Source organism: Peromyscus californicus, unplaced genomic scaffold (genome assembly GCF_007827085.1).
Source record: "Peromyscus californicus insignis strain IS unplaced genomic scaffold, ASM782708v3 Scaffold_8__1_contigs__length_139910024, whole genome shotgun sequence".
NCBI classification, from domain to species: domain Eukaryota; kingdom Metazoa; phylum Chordata; class Mammalia; order Rodentia; family Cricetidae; genus Peromyscus; species Peromyscus californicus.
The window spans coordinates 139,040,894-139,061,922 of record NW_026294606.1 but is presented as its reverse complement, the minus strand read 5'-3'; the positions used below and the strand labels follow the sequence as shown (position 1 = coordinate 139,061,922).

Genomic DNA, 21,029 nt, shown 5'->3' with positions numbered 1-21,029 from the left:
ATCATCCTGGCCAGCACCTGTCTAATTCTTCCACTTCTGATGATACAAAGGGTGAATTGCCTGTGCCCTCTAGGTTTCATATATGTCTCCTTTGACCATCTATTCTCTCCCCTTTGTTGACTTCCCCACAACACCCTATCTTAGCATGAAAAGTTACATCTTCCCTGAATATTCACCCAAATGTAAGAAACACTAAATTAAGTACAAAGCTTAGAGTATTGAGCCAGTAAATTGAAAATTATAGTTCCCTGTGGTGGTATTGTATTCCCCAAAATATTGTGTACCCTAATAAACTTATCTGGGGTCAGCAAACAGAAAAGCCACTAGATACTTAAGATAGGCAGTGGTAGCACACGCCTTTAATCCTAGCATTCCGAAGGCAGAAATCCATCTGTTCAAGGATACAGCCAAGCATGGTGACTAATGCCTTTAATCCCAGGGAGTGATGGTTGAAAGCAGAAAGGTATATAAGGCATGAGGGCCAGAAACTAGAAGCATTTGGCTGGTTACGCTTTCAGGCTTTCAAGCAGCAGTTCAGCTGAGAGCCAATCGGATGAGGACACAGAAGCTTCCAGTCTGAGGAAACAAGACCAGCTGAGAAGTTGGCCAGGTGAGGTTAGCTGTGGCTTGTTCTGCTTCCCTGACCTTCCAGCACTCACCCCAATAACTGGCCACAGGTTTGATTTTATTAATAAGACTCTAAGATTCCTGCTACAGTTCTCACAGTGAAGAGATGGTCTTTCCTCTAAACAAGCTCATATTTGGAACTGTGTGTCATAGTATGGGATAGCAGATTCACTGCCTTAATGTGTGTGCATGCCTTTGGTGAGTGAGTAAATGTGACTGCATGTGCGTGTCCAGATAAGTTATTCAGGGTGCTGAAATATAACTGTGTAACTTTTCAGAATTTGGAATGGTTAATTTCTCAGCACTAGACATGTGCCACTTGTTTGCTCCATTGGTAGCACATGTCCTGCAGGTGGCAGAACTTCAGATCACACTCTAAGGAGTGCAGAGGGATTGCAGCTTATTGACTGTGTTCAAACTGGGTATTGGAGGCCCTCTGACAATGTACCAGAAGGTTGTATTCATCCATGAGGGAGACCTAGGGACTTTTCAGAGTACCAAGTCAAATAAAATAAAAAAAGAAATGGGACAGACAAGGAGCAAAAGGAGGAGGAAGTGGAGTAGGAGGACAAGAGAGAGGTGTAAGAATGGGAAGAGAAAGTGGAAGAAGAAGAGGGGTAGAGGAGGAGATTGAGAAAAGGGGGAACCAGGTATGAAATGAAGTGAAGGGATTTGTGTTAGGTATGAAAAAGTAAAATAAAAAAGGAACTGGATTCCAGAGAGAGGGGATATATTAATATACTGGGGACAACAAAGCATAGGGAAAGGGGAAACAAGGAAAAGAATGGGAACTGTGTGAAATCTTCCAAAGGAGGAAAAAACAGAAGTTGTCTTAGGGTTTTTATTGCTGTGATAAGAAACCATGATCAAAGAAACTTGGAAGAGTTTAGTCATGCTCATGCTTCCAGAGGGTTAGAGTCTACAATGGCAAATCAAAAGCATAGCAATAAGTGGCTGAGATGAGAGATGAGCAAGAGATGAAAGATTCTGAGAGAGCAATAAGCAGGAGTCAGAGAAAACACTGAGAATGGTGCTTGTCTTTTGAAACCCCCAGTGACATACCTGCTCCAATAAGGTCACATCTCCTAATCATTTCCAAATAGTATCACTTACTGGGGACCAAGGATTTAAATATTGAGCATATGGGTGCCAGTCTCATTCAAACCACCACAGAAGAATAATGATAAGGCAGAAAAACGAGAGAATGTCTAGGGTTTTAAGCCCTTATAATGTGCATTCATTGCACTGCACATTTCAGAACTATTACACATGATGCTCAGTAAACACTGGGGACTATCACTTCTAACATGATAGGTGTATGTGTCTGCAGGTCACTCTGGAAAGGTGTCAAGAAAACAGCAGGTGCACTAAAGCCCCACCTCAGACTGTCAGAGCATTTGTCAGTAAATACAGGGATGCTGAGGGCAATGAAGATTTTAATCACCATCGCTCTCAGTCTACCTATCAAGCCTAATCAGCATCCACATCCCCAGGTAAACCCTGAAGATGGTGGCCCAGACACATGCTGCATGTGTCTATTGCCAGAGATCATAGATTAGGAAGAGAGGAAATTAGGGATAAGACAGAAGGACAGGCAGAGAGGAGCTCTCCATATGGTGAGTGAGACCAGAGTTAATGAAAAGTCAAACAAACCACAGAAGAGAAAAAAAAGAGAAAGAGAATGGCCATGAAGTCTTTGTGATTAAGATTCCTAAGGTGAAAGCCGCTCTTATTTCTGCCTAGTACATGAGTCCCTCCAGTCAGGGACAACAGCACTAGAAGCCCCACAAGGCCACTTTTCCCAATCCCTTCCCAATTTTTTATTCCTCATAGCACTTAGTAATCACCACCCATCCTACTCTCTCTGAACTCTTCCAGACTAAGAACAACACTTCCTGAGCACTTGTGAACCTTGTATTGGAACCTCAATAAGCTTCCATCTTCTCCCAGTTCCAGAAGCTGCAGAACAGTCATCGAGACAGACACATCAAAACTTCACCTCAGAAGGGTCCAGATAGACAGGACAATCTTGGGAAGTATATAGAATTATTCTGAGACCTGAGAAGAACAATATGCCATGCAGGGCAGAGAAAGAAAATAATATAGAAAGCTGAAAATATGGCTCAGTGGGTAAAGCACTTGCCATGAAATTATAGGAGCTGTATTTGAATACCCAGAACCTACTTGAAGCCTGATATAGTAGTATGCATCTGTAATCCCAGAGCTCCAATGATGAGATGAGAGGTAGAGACAGGAAAACCCATAGAAGTTCCAACTGCCTATCCTGGAGATCACAGCTGCAAACAAGAAAGACCCTGTCTCAAATAAAGTGAAGGGGAGGACTAATACCAGAGGTGGTCCTCTGACTTAAACGTATGTGCTGTGGAACACATACACCCTCATTCCTACACATGCACCACATACAAAGAAGTAAACCATAGAAATGCCATGCACCTCTATACAGCTGCCTTCTAAACACAGACACATGATTCAGGACAATGTGGAGATAGCACAACTGGTAAATATTAATCTCACTGAAATTTGGAAGGAGGAAGAAAGAGGTTTGTCACTCAGAAGGATCAGTTCTACCCTTTTCTAAAAGATGAATGGAAGGAAGAGTTAAAAACAGATTTGTGTCGGGCGGTGGTGGCGCACGCCTTTAATCCCAGCATTCGGGAGGCAGAGCCAGGCGGATCTCTGTGAGTTCGAGGCCAGCCTGGGCTACCAAGTGAGTTCCAGGAAAGGCGCAAAGCTACACAGAGAAACCCTGTCTCGAAAAAAACAAAAAAAAAAAAAAAATAGATTTGTTGTTGCTGTAATGGGACAAACCATGCCTATGACATAAATCCTGGGGAGAAAGTGCATGGTTGGTATTGGACATGGTGTTGCCTGTAGGCTCACTTCTCAACAGCAAATATTGGTAGTACAGTGGGAAATCTTTTGAGTCCAAGACTAGAATTTGTTTTGGCACAGGTCATTAGACATTTCAACTCACATCTGAAATATGCGCCTCTCTGGTCACGTATACCCAGCTCTGTGTACAGATAGACACACATTTGCCAAGCACCACTCATCTCTTCTAAGTTGCCCAGTGTGCCCAGGCCCATCAAAGCTCATTCCAATAGGCACTTACAAAGGACATGTCTGCTTTTAGCAATTGTCCTCCTCCTACTGTCTAGGAATGGTTCTTTGACAATGCCTATATAATGATCCCTTAGGAACTAGGAAAATCCATAGGCCAGGGGATTCAGGGTATCTTGTTTCATTCTGATGTTGTGACAAATACCCTGGCTAAAAGAAATTTAGAGGAAGAAAGGGTTTATTTTTTTCATATTATAATTCATTCATCTTATAGTTTCGTGGGTTTTTTTTTTTTCTTTTTGGTTTTTCAAGACAGGGTTTCTATGTATAGCCCTGGATGTCCTGGAAATGGCTCTGTAGACCAGGCTGGCCTGAAACTCACAGAGATCCATCTGCCTCTGCCTCTTGAGTGCTGGGATTAAAAGCATGTAATATCACCACCAGGGCTATAATTCTTAACTATAGTCCGTTGTTGAAGGATTCCAGGCGGCAGTCCTCTCCCTCTGTACCCATATTTCATATTCCTCTTCTCTTCAAATATAAGAGCATTATAGCCCCCATAAATGCACCTCAACAAATATCAGTACTGTCATTTCAATATTTGTTTATGAAAATAAACATTTTGTGCAAAATAATTCTAACATGAAGCCAACTCTCCCTGCCATCAGTTTCTAAAAATAAAAGAGAAACACACTAGACAATACTTGTATGTAAATAACATTTTTTCCTTAGTTTGTGAAATTTTTGAAGTAAGGCACCTGAAACACAAAGCTATTCGCATGGCTGTGGCCCAACAGCTGCTGCAAACCTAAGAGACAAACCATTCTCAAAACCATCAAATTCTTGGGTCCTATCTTAGATAGGCTTTCTAATGCTGTGATAAAATACGACGACTAAAAATAATTCAGGATTTATTTCAGTTTATAGCTTGTAGTCCAATATCTGGGGAAGTCAGGGCCAGGAATTCAAGGCAGGAACCTAGAGGTAGGAAGTGAAGCAGGGGCCATGGAAGAATGCTTACTCCACATGGCTTGCTCAGCCTGTTTTGTTATAGCAGAACTCAGGATGACCTGCCCAGGGGTGACACAGTCCATAGTGAGCTGGGCACTACCATATCAATCATCAATCAAGAAAATGCCCTCATAGGCTTGTCATAGGCCAATCTGGTGAGGGTGGTTTTTTGTTGTTGTTTTTCGATTGAAGTTCTCTCTTTACAAATGGTTCTAGCTTATGTCAAGTTGACATAAAACTAGCCAGCACAGACCCTCACTCACTTCTTGAACACCTCTGTGTGAATTCGATGTTGTATTAATTGAGCTTGCTGCCTCTGCCTGAGACCCCAAACTCACTGCAGTGAGCATCTTAGTGAGACCAGTGCTTTCATTTTTGCAAGGAAATTTAAGGCCTCCTTATATCAATGTCATCCAAATATGTGTAAATTGAGATATGAACATTTCATGAAATTCAGGTACTGAAAAAAGGAAGGCAACAGTAATAGTCACAGTGGTTAAAAATGGGACAACTCCAATTTCCATTTGCAAAACAACACCCACATATAGGTGGAATATCACCTACACTCTAAGACTAAGGAAACTCTGGCACAGACTGGAACATAGGTGACTCTCTGGAGACACAGTGCTAATAAAAAGATAGACACAGAAGGAAAGATATGTGATTCCACATACATGGAGTAGCTAGAGTTTTCAAACAAGTGGAACCTTCATCAGACTCTGGCTGCCTGATGTCAAGTATAAAGATCCCTATTACACTGCAAGGTCCTCACTATATTTTCATGCTTGCCTCCAGTGACATCTTCTGCAGAATGGTGTCAGGGCATCTGAAACAGCACAGATAAGTGACTTAGGTAGTTCTTTAACAACCAGTATCACCTGATATGGAGGAGAGCAATTCTCTTACTCTTTAAAAGAAATAGTACCTAATATTAGGGAAAATTTCAAACCCACACTAAAGTAGAAGGAATTTTACAAAGACCATTATATGGCCCCTCCTCAATGGTAGGATAAGATGGTAACCAGACCTTAGTCCTCGTGTCTCTCAGTATGTGAATACTGAATAGGGTTCAATAGCTATTATGAGTGTGTTTGTTTTCTTCTTCTTTTGAAGCAAAGACTAATGACCAAAAAAAAAAGTGCAAATCATTGTTGAAGTTTTGACAGACACACCCTATTCTGCCCAAGATATAGAACATTCTGGGTGATGACAGCATTCTCAAGTACCTTTCCAACCTATACCTGTCCACTGACTCCAGCTCCCAGAAGCAACCACCAGTCCAACTTAACCTGCTAATGGGTCAGTTCTTCTAGACCATAGCTCCAGCTGTTGGGAACCCTAAGGTTGTACTCTGTGGTTAGTTTTCCAAGGTACTGGACATTTATTAAGGTCTACTTCTTTACAAGGCTCAGAGTGGGATACGCCTTCAGGATATATAACAAAACCTGTTTCTCCAAATAGTTACTACTGCAACTTAAGGGACGAGTGAGTGCTCACTTAGCTTCATGAGAGAACCCCATTCCCCAGCCCTGCCTGCACCAGAGCATTCTTTCTAAGGAGGTGGGACATTTTAGATTCCCACCATGATGCACTAGCCTCTTAGGCACTCCGCATCTTTGCTGACATTTGGCATGTTCTGTTTTTGTTTGTTTGATTTTTTTTTCCCTTCATATAGACATTTTGGTGGCTTAGTAGTGGCATCTCACCAAATTTTCCCGACTTCTGCTGCATCTGAACAAATTTTTTTAGAATTCCACCTCCACTAATCTTGTTTTGCTGTTGTTTATTATATTTCACTGTATACCTTTCTGAGTCATTGCTCTTAGTCTTTTATTACAAATGACCAATTTCACAAACTCCACAGTATGTAAAGCTTCCACAACATGACAACACCCTCTCCATTTAAACAGGACTACCTCAAACAATTCTGTTGCATACTTGAGAGAGCCATGTCATTCCAAACTCCTGTATGTCTTGGGCTCCTATGGTACACCTTAGTTGCTAGCAGCCCGATACACTGATGAAATCTGAGAGGTGAATGTGGAGGTCTGGTAGTAGAGCCCACTCTCAAAATTACCACTGCAGTGAAGCACAGAATGGTCAGGTCATCCTTTCTGAAGAAGGTAGAGTTACATCTAGCCCGTATCAACCTTCGCAATTTTCAAATGCTAAGGTACCACTCTGCTGAAACAAATATCCTTGGTAATGGCTTCTTTACTAGTCTCCCAGCTTGCCAGATTCTGTGGAACTAAGCCCTGTACATTGCATCTTAGCTCAGAGTCTGCCCTGAATTCTGTACAGAATGGACCTGTGGATAATAATAAAGCCATTTCTGCTCAAACTCCTACATTTTCTTGTTAGAGTAAACTCTGATGGGCACAGTACCTTGGCTAATTACTGGCAGACCAGAGATCAAAACCCAGGTCTCTGTTCTTCTACTGCAGTGTGCTGTCAGAGTCCCCCCACCCCCGCCTCCCCAATCTGCTGTGCTCTTCAAAGAAGGATGAGTTGAAAGCCCATGCTCTATTTTGAGAACACACTCATAGAAGGAAAGGTTTGCCTTCTATGCCCATCTACTAGTGCGCTTCTTTCTCTCTAGGTTGAACTGCTACTCAGAGAAGGAATGCTGTAGGTCCTTCTGAGAAAAGAGGACATTGTAGGCCCTTCTGGGATGACATGACAGACAGGAATGGGCATATCTGTCTGCTGTGGACTATCTCTGGAACAGTCAGGTAAGACATTTTTATCTGGAAAGAATAAACTCACTCCAGTAAATGGGGGTGAGGGTGTCATCTGCAGTGAATGCTCATGGTCACCTGCATATGGGCAAACCCTCAAATTGGAACTGAAAGATCTAGAACCACTAGCTGGCCAGATCCCAGCCTGGGTCACTGATCAAATCTTTATTGAACTTTCACTCATCTAAGCCAATAGTCTTCTTGCTGCTCCTCAAACAACATAAACATCCTCTTGCCAAAGAGGACCTCTGTATCACCAATATGCCATTAATAGAGTCTGCATGCTCATAATATTTCATGTTGCTCAGACTGGCTACAAACTCATTATGTAGCCAATGATGGCCTTGAACTTCTGATTATCCAGAGTGCTAGGATTACAAGCATGCATGTACATGTAATATATATATTACACTATGTCCAGTATGTGCAGCATTGGGGATCAAACTTATGTGTATGGTAAGCAAGCACACTACCAACTGAGCTACAACCTGAACCAAAATATTTGTACTGTAAATACCCTAATTTCACTCAGGATTGCTCAAAAAGCTCTTCCTACAGTCTTGCAAAAAGAAATTACTTTTTTCTCACAACACTTAACTGATTCAGTATTTTAAACCCATTTATATGAATGCTTATCTGCTTGTGCTGTGGGATGTTCTGTATGTTAAATGTGTTGCTCTGATTGGTTAATAAATAAAACACTGATTGGCCAGTAGCCAGGCAGGAAGTATAGACAGGACAAGGAGAAAGGAGAATTCTGGGAAGTGGAAGGCTGAGGCAGAGAGACGCTGCCAGCCGCCGCCATGACAAGCAACATGTAAAGATACCGGTAAACCATAAGCCATGTGACAACTTATAGAGTAATAGAAATGGGTTAATTTAATATGTAAGAACTAGATAGCTAGAAGCCTAAGCCATTAGTCCAAACAGTTTAAATAATATAAGAGTCTGTGTGTTTATTTTATCAGTGGGCTGTGGGACTGCCCGGGCTTGGTAGGAGCTGGAGAGAAGCTCTCGACCTACATGCTTGTTTAACACAGGTCTGAGGCTCCAGTTGAAAACTAATCTTCCTATTTAGATGGACACCTATGGCAAATATTATCTGAGAACCCATACCAAGGCAAACATGTCTGTCATATGTTGACATTAGTTTTTTTTTTCTTCCTGACTAAAACATCTCATATTCTAAAATAACTGGAATTAAGAAGCATCTACTGATGGTCAGAAGCCACACCACCATGGGGTCATGGCTGGCACCACTATCACATGCATAGATTTTCACAGTTGGCACAAGAGTCTGCACAAGTTACTTGTCTCAGTACTTGGACAAAATATCAGACAGAAGCAATGTAAGAAAGCATGACTTTTCCTTTCCCTCATAGTTGAAGAGTATAATCCATTGTGGCATAGAAGCTATGGTGGCTGGCACTGGAGACAGCTAGTCACATAGCATCTGCAGTCAGAAAGGAGAGAGAGAAATGGATACTGATGCTCATTTTTCCTTTCCTTCTTTTTGTTAAATTGGGTCATTAGGATGGGTCTTCCCACCTCAGCCGATAGGTATGTCCAGAAGCTTCTTTCCCTGATGATTCTCAGTCCTGTCAAGTTGACAGTCAACATGGCCTCTATGGCAATCTTGTTGCCCACTCCTCTAACTGCTAAGATCTAGATGCTACTGTTAAAGGGTGAGATGTGGTGCAGAATCAGATGTAGCCAGCAGTATCCCTGAAAGACAAGCCAGGAGGAATGAAGTGAACCAGGCCTCAGCTCATCCTTTGCAGGACTGCTCTGAGTCATGGCACCCCCTGACAGTGATTCTAAGACAGGAGGAGGGAAAGAAGCACAGACACAGTGAATACTAGTCAAATGGATGCCAAAGTGTGAGACTGAGTGAAGAAAGAATCTTCAGGAATTTATGAATCTGCATATTTGCCTTTATTTACCTTTCATGTGAACATGATAAAAAAAAAGGCATCTAAATAACTCTAAAAGGGCTCTTTCACAAGCAAAAGAGAAAGATTTGAGGGAACAAGATAACATTGTTATGTAGTTTATTGAAAAGTCTTTTTTTTTTTCTTTTCTTAGCTGTACACAAATGACAGACAGTACATCATATAGTCAGTGGCATCGAAAATAAGGAGAATAGGGATTGGTTTGTAAAAACACTCAAAACAAGACTCTAATCACTTTGACCACAAATAATTCTCTTTTAATTTATCCTTCTGTATTTGATTCCCAGGTCTATTTTCATCACAGCACGTGTTCCCCTGAGGGATAGATGATCACTAAGGGTTGTCTTAGGAAACTAGCAATACCTAGAGCTTATGAGACATGCATACTCTTGGTTTTATCCAAGGCCAGATAATTCAAAAGCTGTAGGCAAAAATGCTGTGATCATAGAAGATCTTGTGATCAGAGGATGAGGAGTACTGCTCTAGTATAAACCTCTGGACCATGCATGCTCCATCCTGCCACCAAGCTTCATACAATATGAACTGAGGTTCAACTAGTATAGCATGTGCTGGGAATACATGTAGTACTAGGTACTTCAGGATCAAACACATGAAAAAGAGTGTTTGAAAAAAATGCAAATGGAACAGACATAAGATGCCAAAACCCTATTCTATCCAGGAGTTGGAGGGCTGAATTGATTCAAGACTTTTGGTGGAAAGGACACTGGAGCTGAATCTTGCAGGAGAATAAATTAGACATTCACACTAATGATCTGGCAAATGCAAAGGACAGAGCAGATTTCAAGATCGATGAGCACAGTGGCCCAGAATCACATCTACCCTTTAGACCTGATTAGCTCCACAGGCCTTCCTTGTGCTAAGGTCTCACCTCGATTCTAAGTACAGCAAGAAGTGCCACCCTATGAATATTCTATCCCTCTGCTTAAGACCAATCCCTGCTTAAATTCAGAAAAGCAAAGACAGCATTGCTCAGGCTCAGAAAGGCCACTAAAAGCTATTTGCCTACTAAACCCATTTTGTTCTTCTCCCTGCTTATTTATTGGCTCATGGTCTACTACAGGGACAAAGATATTTAAGACCACCTTGGACACTATAGAGCCTAAGCCTAGATCAAGGATCATGAAACAAATACAGGATTTTGGAACCTCTGACACCATTAAACCAGCACACTACCTACATGGCCAACCTCTTGATAAACAGTAGATAAACATCCCTATGGCTCAAGCCAGGGATACTAGACAGCTGTTGTCATATGTTGATGTATCCTGCTGTAACAGATCACTGTAACTTCAACTCTTTCCACCTGAAGAATCAAGTTTTTCTTCTAGTTCACCAAACAGATCATACATCAATTTCTCCTTTTGCCTTCCACTTACTGCCATTCTCCAGAATGCTACTACATACCCACTGAACCACTTAACATAAATGTACCATTCTCCCACAGCACCTGTATTCCTTCTATTTTCTCATGCTACCAGGTGTAATTCATGCATTGAGAGCATCAGCATCCCCAGAACTAATCTGAAAAACAGGTCTCTTTAGTAATCAGTCTGCATTTTGATAGGCCTCAAGTCTACATCAATGCCCTTCCCAGCTTAGGAAACACTGATGACCATTCAGGTCTTCCTCCCAGTCTCCATATGCTTAGCTGTAGACTAAGGTGGAAATACATTCTCAAACTACAGCCTCCCACACCTTTCCATGCATCTTGATCCTTGTCAGGTTTTTCTACAACCTTAGGAGGAATCCAAGGCCAGATAATCAGCTTATAATTTTACAGTATCTGCCTTGAACAAAGTAATTATCTTCACAGTTTCCTGCTTTTGTTTTCATTATCCTTCTGCCATGGGCACCCTTACTGTCCTCAGCTCACCTGCAGATCTTTGAATCACTTATGTGCCACTTCCTAGAAAGCATGTTAGATCAACTCTCTGCCTCCTTTTCTAATCGTTGGCCAAAACAGGCTCCATTAAAAAAAATTGTTTTCCCCTTCCTTCCTTTCTTCTTTCCTTCTTTCCTTCCTCCCTTTTCTTTCCTTCTTTCCTTCTTTCCTTCTTTCTTTCTTTCTTTCTTTCTTTCTTTCTTTCTTTCTTTCTTTCTTTCTTCCTTTCTTTCTTGGGGTATGTGTGTGTATGTGTATGTATGTACATGCACATGCACATGCACTCTTTTTGGTTTTGGCTTTTAAAGGAGAGAAAGACTATGAAATGGGGTCCATAGGGACAGAGATCTGGCAGGGGGAAGGAATTAGGGATAGAGAAATAACAAGACCAAATATAGAAAAGTTTAAAAAATAAACTTAAAAAAGAAAATATAAATAAATCAATATGCATATAAAAATGGTTATTTTCTGAAATGAAAGAAATATAGGCTAATAAAGTAGCTCAACTGATAGAGTGCTTATCTAGCATGCAGAAGGCCCTGTGTTTGATCCCCAATACTGCATAAACCAGGCTTAGCAGGGCAAGTCTGTAATCCTAGAACTCTGGAGATGAAGGCAGCAGGCCTAAACTATATAAGACCTTGTCTCAAAAACAAAGTTATATAGTTTAGGTAAGCCTAAACTATATAAGACCTTGTCTCAAAAACAAAGAGGAGAGACAGAGAAAGAGAGAAGAAAAACTACAGCTAATGGAAGGTGTGTGGCACTTCATATACACTAAGTACTGGATATTAATTCTCTACACCACAGCCTGGCATCGGAGCAGACAATTCAGTGTGCACTGGGCATGAGTGCAATGCATCTAACATGCAGTTTCTGGTCTCACCTTGGTGCCTCTATTCCATCCTAGGTTTGGAAGTACCACACACCTCTTCTTTTCTATAGCCCAGCAAAAAGTCAGAATCCAGCCACTAACAGAGACATTATTTAGATGAAAGACCATTTTCTACAGCCATCCCAGTCTGTAGAACCTCACCAAGAAGTAGCAAAGAACAGTAATATAAATGTTAATAAGAACTTGTCTATTCACTTTTACTTAGGCTAATCTACTGTAGCCGAACAAAGTAGGAATTAGACAGCTGAAGGGCCAGGAAAATGGGGACCCCAAAATCCAGAAGCACAGAGGAATGGAGATCCCAGGAGGATATCCAATTTCAGGCCACCAAGGCTCCGTGGAAATCAGGACACAGGGCTTCTTGGGACTTCTCCATGAAGGGAGGCAGTGTTCTTGCTCTGGGACCTATGTTTCTGAGAAGCCATGAAATATGCCTGCCAAGTTTGGCTAGGGGGTCTCTTTGGCAGAGATAAGAAGTACTTGCCATGCACCTCTGTCTAAACAGGCAGATAAATAAACCAATAGTGACAAGGCAGTGTGCAGTGCATGTTCCTGAGGGGCAGGCTCCAGATGTTATATGAACAAGGAAGAAAGCAGCATCACAGACTCCTAGTGGTAGCATACGCCTTTAACCCCAGTACTTGGAAGGCAGAGGCAAGTGGCTCTCCAAGTGCAGGACCAGACAGTTCTACACAGTGAGTTCCAGGACATTCAGGCCTACTCAGAGAAACACTGCCTCTAAATATATAAATGAATAAATACATAATTTTTAAAAGTAATTTAAAAAAGATACCACTGGGTCAATGGAGCAGAAGAGAGCTAGATCAAGGAAATGGAGCCTCAAAGAGAAGATGCTGAAGGTCAGACAGGCAGTGAGAATGGTGGGTACCAAGACTGATATACTCATTAGGTTTTACTAGTAATACACCTCCCAAAAAAAGAGATCTGCATGATAAATCCTACCATGTGAATGTTATATTACATGGTAAAAGGAACTCTGAAAGTAGGATTAGTGCCAGAGATTTATCCCTAAATAGAATTCATGGCCCCAACACATGTCCATGTAAGAGAGGTATGTGAGGAAGATTCAAGTGATCATACATGGCATTGTGGCAGAGGATGAAGAGATTGGAGAGATATGCTTTGTAGAAAGGAGAAAAGAAGAAAGGACCACAAAGCAAGGAATGCAGGTTGTTGAAACTGAGAACAGCAAGGAAAAGGACTCTTCCTACATCCTAGACCTGACACACTAACTATAAGGATGATTTTGAACTTCAAACCTCCAAGATGCTAATCAAATGTTGATTATTTTTAGCCAGAAAGCATTCAGTAATGTATGACAGTAACAACTGGGATGGGATGCATCCATGTATATCATGGTATATCTTCAGAAATGTTGAGAGATAATGAAAACGACAAAGCAAGCCAAATCCATGATGGAAGGATTTATGCATTGGGCTCTGTTCATGAATCCTGACCAAGGGACACTACAACATGATTGCCCATGGAAAATATTACAGCTGTGTAGATGAACGGTCTTGTTAAATAAGAAACATAGAGCCAATGCAAAGATGAAAGCCCAAGAGGTCAGAGCTAAGAGCCTTACCTTTCACTGCTGCTATTGTCCTCTTCAGTAAGAGACCTACTTCCTGTCTGTCTTTTCTATAGACTTTCTATTCTGCCTTCTCATTGGTTGTAAACCCAACCACATGACCTCCTTGTCACTGCCTGTCTGTACAGACCTCCAGGTCTTCTATGGCGAGTATTGAGATTAAAGGCGTGTGTCTCCATGCTGGTTGTATCCTTGAACACACAGAGATCCGCCTAGCTCTGCCTCCCAAGAGCTGGGATTAAAGGCGTGCATCACCACCGCCCAGCTTCTGCTTTGGCTTGCTATTAGCTCTGACTCCCAGGCAACTTTATTTATTAACATACAAATAAAATCACATTTCAGTACAATTAAAATATCACCATATTTCCCCTTTTGTATTTTAATAAAAAGAAAAAAGGAAAAAGGTTATAATTAACATAAAAACTATATATAAAAGTACAATAACTATATACCATATATACAAATAATAAATACCTAAACAATGTCTAGTCCATTTGTATTTGACAAATTCAAAGAAAATAATTCCATTATCTATCCTATTTTGGTAAGTCCAAAATGTACCTAATTCACTTTCTATCCTAACTAATCTTCAACTATAACTAACTAATCTTCAACTATAACTAACTAATATTCAACTCCCTCAGAGACCCAAGAAGGAAATAATATTACCTAATAAAAAATAAAAACAGGAAGTGCATGTAAGCAGCTTCCAAAAAAAAAAAATGAGAGTTGACAGAAACAGCCAGCTGCCTGGACAGTCACCTGAGGTTTCTCCGCAGTGTTGGGGCATCATCTTCAGCCTATAGGCTTAGCATATCTGACAGACTCATTTGTGAAATAGGATATACACAAGGTCAATAGTTCGACCTCACATTGGGTGAGAGCAGTCCATGTACCAGAAACACCTGAATTCTACTAGTGTCACGTCATGATTCAGGATTTTAAATTCTGGACATTGTTGATATTTTTTAATTCAGCTGTCCATTACTCTTGACTATGTATGTGTGTGTGTGTGGCTCATCTCAGCATCCCGTTCTTCTCCATATCCTTCTATTAAATGCCAGTCTACTATTGAGAGGTTTGAGTTTAGTTACTCTTCAAGAATAACTGTTTCAGCTGCTGTTCCTTTGCACATCAGAAGCCATCGGCCCACTGCCTGTTCAGCTGCCTTCGAAGAAAAAGGCACTGTAGCTTTTCCGGATTGCGAAGGCCACTACAGGGACGGTGCCATTATTGTTCTGGTCTCAGAAGATGGCTTGTGATAAAGCCATAACCACAATAGTTTTGGCAAGAATCAGTAGTCCTTTGTTTCGTGTCCTGTCTGCCCATTTTGTCCTGTTGTCAGCAGTCGATTCAGGATACTTTGTTGTCCAGTGGCTAACTTTTGCCACAATGAAAGTTAACTCCATATGCAGTTTCTTCAATGCCCATATTCTCTCTGAAGTAGACTGGTACTGCCAGAAGCCAAAATGTCTCATACTCATAACAAAAAGAAAAATTTTCTAAGTTATTAAAATATTTTAAATGCCATATTCTATAGATCTCTGAAGGATTTGAAGATAACTTATCTAAAATATATCTGCTCAATCTTGAAAACATACCTAATATGACTACAAGTTCTATTATAATGTCTAACTACTAACTTTCATTTCTGTACATCCTAATAGTCAGTAATAATAACATTCAAGGATCAGAAAATTGCATTACATTGTTAAATGAACAGTATAAGTATAATTAGAAATATACATATAGCATTTTCTAACAATATCAATTTCAATATGTAATATGTATATAAAACAATTGAATCCAATGTAAAGTATTTAAAACTAGTAATTTTCCTTTTAACAACATGCTTGAGTTTAAAGAAGGAGAGAGCCATTCTCCAACTCCAAAGTCAGCTTTAAATTTTAATTGAACTGGGACTACAAGAAGACCAATAGTGTTAAATGTCTTTAGAGAAGAGCAGAAACAAAAATTTAGGAAGACTTATAAAATTTTGTAGATGATATACCAATAGTCCGTTTTACTCTGTTTCCTGTGATAGATGATTTGTCCTTTTTCTTCGGTTGTCTCATTTGTCCAGTGTTCTTCAGATTCCTTAGCCTTCATTCTTCTAAAACGTGGTGCCCAACGTGGCAAGAATTCATTAAAAACCACTTGGCTTGGCATGGTAGCGGGTCCAGTTTCCCATCTAGGCGGCCCGGCTCCCTAGCTCGGGTCAAGCTCGGCTTAGGTCTCAAGCCGGACTGACCGTAGCTACAAGCCATTACCACAGCTGGAGCTACTTGCTTAAAGCCTGTGCTACAAAGAATTCAGGCCTGCCCTGCTGTAGCTACCGCTAATTGCAGTAGCTACATACAGCTTTTGAATGAAATGCCAACGCGCATGGTTGGAGCTTAAGGAAGCCAGAGCCAAGGCTCGACCCGACTCAAGTGAGAACACGTGGTTGGATTTAAGCTTTTAGCCAGAACTTGTGGCTACGCTTTCTTGCGTGCTCTCTCTCTCTCTCTCTCTCTCTCTCTCTCTCTCTCTCTCTCTCTCTCTCTCTCTCTCTCTCTCTCTCTCTCTCTCTCTCTCTCTCTCTCTGGATTCACACCTCGGACAATAGGTAGCTGTTTTGAAGTTCCCTTGGATTTCTACTATTCTACACAGACTTGGTAACTCAATTAAGATATCAGATATTTTAAAGGGAACTATTTAAAAGAGAAATTTTTTTCCACATAAAAAAAATGGGTTTTATGTGTACATTGGAAGAAAATTGGACTTTGTTTGAAATTTTAGGCAGTCTGAGAATGGAACAACTATATGAGAAGATTAATATTGATCGAATTAGGCACTTTATTACTTTTCTTATCCTTATTTTGCTATTTAAAAAGATAGTCAATTTAAGTGCCAGAATAAAAGTTTTAGAAAAACCTGTTAAACCTGTTGAAATGAATTATAGAGAAATTCAAATTCAGACAGAAGAAATTAACAGTGAAGTTGTTTCACGATTGGAACATAAGGTTACAGAAAGAAAGTCTGTTTTCACACAATCACCCTTAATTTATCCGGTAACCGTACAGCAACTACCTGATCAAGTGAATACACAAAATATTTGGACTTCAATTGAAATGTTAGATTTACGAGGGTTTAAGGAGGCAATAGTATCTTATGGCATGCATTCCCCATATGTAAAGCAAATGTTGAACTCCTGGTCAACTTATAATAGGATTATATTATATTATATTATATTATATTATATTATATTATATTATATACAGGATATGAATGATATGTTACTAGCTGACTCAAGTGCAGATATTTTAGAAAGAATGTTTGAAGAAGTAAAGAAAATTTTGCCTTGCTGGGGATTACAAATTGCTCCTGAAAAGATACAAAGAGGAGATTCTATTAATTATTTAGGATATAAAATAGAGCTACAAAAAATTAGACCCCAAAAGGTGCAAATTAGGAGATATCGACTAGAGACTCTTAATGACTTTCAAAGATTATTTGGAGATATTTCTCATCTACGAACTATTGTTGGCGTAAAAAATGATGAACTGAATAATTTGTTCAAAACCTTAGAAGGTGATAAGGACTTAAATAGTCCAAGAGAATTATCACCTGAAGCTGAGAAAGAATTGGCCTTGGTAGAAAAGAAAGTACATAAAGGGCACGTGGATCGTATTGATCCAAAGCTGGATTGCATTTTGGTTATTTTACCTTCTAGGCATTCTCCTACAGGAATAAAAATGCAGAGGGAAGATATTATATTGGAATGGATATTTTTACTAAATAATCCAAATAAAAAATTAAAAACTTATGTGGAAAAATTCTCTGACTTGATTTGGAAAGGAAAATTGAGACTTCGTCAATTAGCAGGAACAGACCCAGCAGAAATTGTCATACCTTTAACTAAGGAGGACAATGAAAAATTATGGACAGAAAGTGAACCTTGGCAAAGAGCTTGCAGTAAATTTTTGGGAGAAATTAACAGCAAATATCCCAAAAGCGATAGAATTGATCTTATAAAGAGAGTTGATTGGATCTTGCCTCGAATTGTACGGGAAAATCCCATATCTGGAGTTCGTACATTTTATACAGATGCCAACAAACAAGGAAAGGCAGGTTACAAATCAGAAAATTTAAGTAATGTGGTTCAAAGTCCTTATAATTCAGTTCAAAAATCAGAATTGTATGCTATTCTGTTGGTATTAATGGATTTTTCAGAACCTCTCAACATAGTAACTGACTCTCAGTATGCTGAAAGAGTAGTATTACATATTGAGACTGCAGAATTTATCCCTGATGCTTCAGAATTAACTTCACTATTTATTCAATTACAAGATACAATCAGGAAAAGGAGTCATCCTTTATATATAACTCACATTCGATCCCATACTGGTCTGCCAGGCCCTCTAGCACAAGGCAATGATGAGATTGATAAATTATTGATAGGAAATGTGCTAGAGGCCTCAGAATGTCATAAAAAACATCATGTCAATAGTAAAAGTTTAAAAAAGGATTTTTCCATAACCTGGCAACAAGCCAAAGAAATAGTAAAGAAATGTCCTACTTGTTCCTTCTACAATCAAACACCATTACCAGCAGGATGTAACCCAAAGGGTACTCAGAGGAATGAGATCTGGCAGATGGACATGTTTCACTTTGCAGAATTTGGAAAATTGAAATATGTACACCATACCATTGATACTTATTCAGGATTTCAATGGGCAACTGCTTTGAGTTCTGAAAAAGCTGATTCTGTAATCACTCATTTGCTAGAGGTTATGGCCATCATGGGGATACCTGCACAAATCAAAACTAACAGTGCTCCATCATATGTCTCTGTTAAAATGAAACAGTTTTTTGCTTATTACAATATAAAGCATATTACAGGTATACCACATAATCCTACAGGTCAAGCAGTTATAGAAAGATCAAATAGAACTCTAAAGGATATGCTAAATAAACAGAAAGGGATAACAAACCCCCCCCCCCCAGAAATAGACTGCATAATGCTCTATTAACTTTGAATTTTCTCAATGCCAATGAGAAAGGAACAACAGCTACAGAGAGACATTGGATAATAGAAAAAACTACAGAATTAAATCAGCCTATATACTTTAAGGATGTGCTGACCTCATTTCAACTTCTTAAATCTCAGGAATTACCACGTGTCTAATTCTCCATTTTATTGACTCTCGTTTCTTTTCTTGTAGATTAAAATGGTTTTATGGAAAGAGGGAAAAGCTGGTAAAAAGAGGTGATGATCTCATCCCTCTCAATTCCACTCTAATATTCCCAAAGATGCAGCTGTGCATGGCAGAGCTGTGACCTAGGTGAGCTCATGTGCAGAGTCAGGAACTGTGCTTGAAGTTAGAAATTCTCCCTCAAACACTAGTCAGAGCACTGCTGGATGAGAAACAGTATCTTACCCGACTCCTACTCTAGAAAGGGTAAGGGTAAGCAACACTTACTGAGTCCTCACCTTGCACCTAGACTTCCATGGCCATCCTCCTATAGACTTTGACCATCATCTTTTCTCAAAGTTCCCTCAGCTACCAGGAAATCTGAGCTTCATATGACTGAGTCTGATTCCTTGAGCACAAGTAGTATTCATCAGACAGTACCCATCAGAGAGAACAGAGATAATCCAGTAGCTCACATACCCTCCAACCTCCAACCCAGTCCTAGTCTACATTCACAAAGGCTTTTTCAGCACTTCTAACTTGCCCTGTATACCCTGACCCATGTACACACTTCTGTAGCCTACTACTACCACCTATTCCCTTGTCCTAATGTCGCTTGTGGCTAAAGGAATCACTAAGGTAGCACCAAGCAGCCCCGGATATGAACAAGCTGCGTCTGCTCTGGCACTGTCTCTAGACCCTGAGGTCACAGGTCAGACACACAGAGGTTCCAAGACAGTGCCTTTCTGTTACCAATTCAGGGAGCCTGAAGAGAGCAGTGGGTTTCCCTTCTAGAGCTGAGCTTAGATCCAATGTCTTGACACTGGGTAGTCACTTGACCTCAAGCAAAAGATGGATCACCGTCTTTATGGTTCCTCAACAATATTTGACACAACTGAAAAGCAAGGACACTTTCTGAGCATCCAACATTCCCCAAGCCACAGAGGGCTGTGTGCCAGTAAAATATGAAGCACACTTAACAGTACAGTGCAAGGCTCAGTGCTCAGTTTGAACTGTTTAAAGAGTGCTGTATTTGACCATGTCCATAGGCCTATTCTAATTCTTCGTTCCTCCTTTTAGGAGCTGTACTGGAGGCAGGACTTATTTTTGCAGATAAATACCACCAATTCAGTAGATACATAACAAGTTATAAGTTACTGAAGACTATGATAAAGTAGGTACCACTAGTAAATAACATCCTGGTAGCCACTTGCAGCACCCCTACTTTATTTCTCCAATGAATGCCCTGCTACCTGCCCTGTGGTACCTTTCTTCACTATTCTGCAATAGCCCCTTAGTCCTATGTGACTTAGTTCCCAAAGAATACAGTGACTTGCCCAGAGTAATATAATTTTCTGCTCAATTCTTCAGATTTCCTGTCATCCTATTATGATTTTACAGTGCCTTTCATTTATTGCAGACAACAATAGGCCAGGTCCTAGACCTTATACTTCATGATATCCATGTTATCATATCCATCCAAGTTAAAGAGACAACCATCACCATTGTACAATGGCTGGACAGGTAGAGCGCCTGCCCAATGATGTAGGCTTGGCAAATGCAGGATTCTGTCAGATATATTTTACATTCCTTTATTGTAACTCTAAAAATCTATATGCACATATCAACAGGCTCTGTTGAGAGATGAAATAACTGGAGCTCAGAGAAAAGGGGCATTCTCCAAGAGTCCCACAGATTACAAATGAAAACAGCTTCTATCAATAAATAGATCGGAACACAGGCCTCCCCCTGACAGTTAACACCACCTGGTGGGCAGTAGTAAGAAAGCAGGTGTCTAAAAAAGACTGAGAAAGATCAGCATTCTGCTGTGGTCTGTCTCCCCAGAAATGTGCTGGCTATGTGTAGTTTAATCGGGACTGTGTTTATTTCACCCCATCAGACTGGCTGCATACAAATGCCTACAGTTTTCCTCCAAGGGCTTTTCCTATTATAGCCAGCATGGTTTACAAGGCTCAGCCTCCCACCTAGCACAAGCCACAAGAATACTGCCTTTATGGCTAAATGGGGCCTAT

The 21,029-nt window shown here is 40.3% G+C and overlaps 1 protein-coding gene and 1 non-coding gene across 4 annotated transcripts in view; both read right to left on the bottom strand.

The window, feature by feature from the left end:
* Large1 (LARGE xylosyl- and glucuronyltransferase 1) overlaps positions 1-21,029 on the bottom strand; it is a 569,590-nt gene that overhangs the window by 364,076 nt on the left and 184,485 nt on the right. The window lies entirely within an intron of this gene.
* Positions 19,604-19,738, bottom strand: LOC128104855 (small nucleolar RNA SNORA76). Its single transcript, XR_008216149.1, has one exon. It is a non-coding gene; the product is annotated as a small nucleolar RNA SNORA76 (small nucleolar RNA).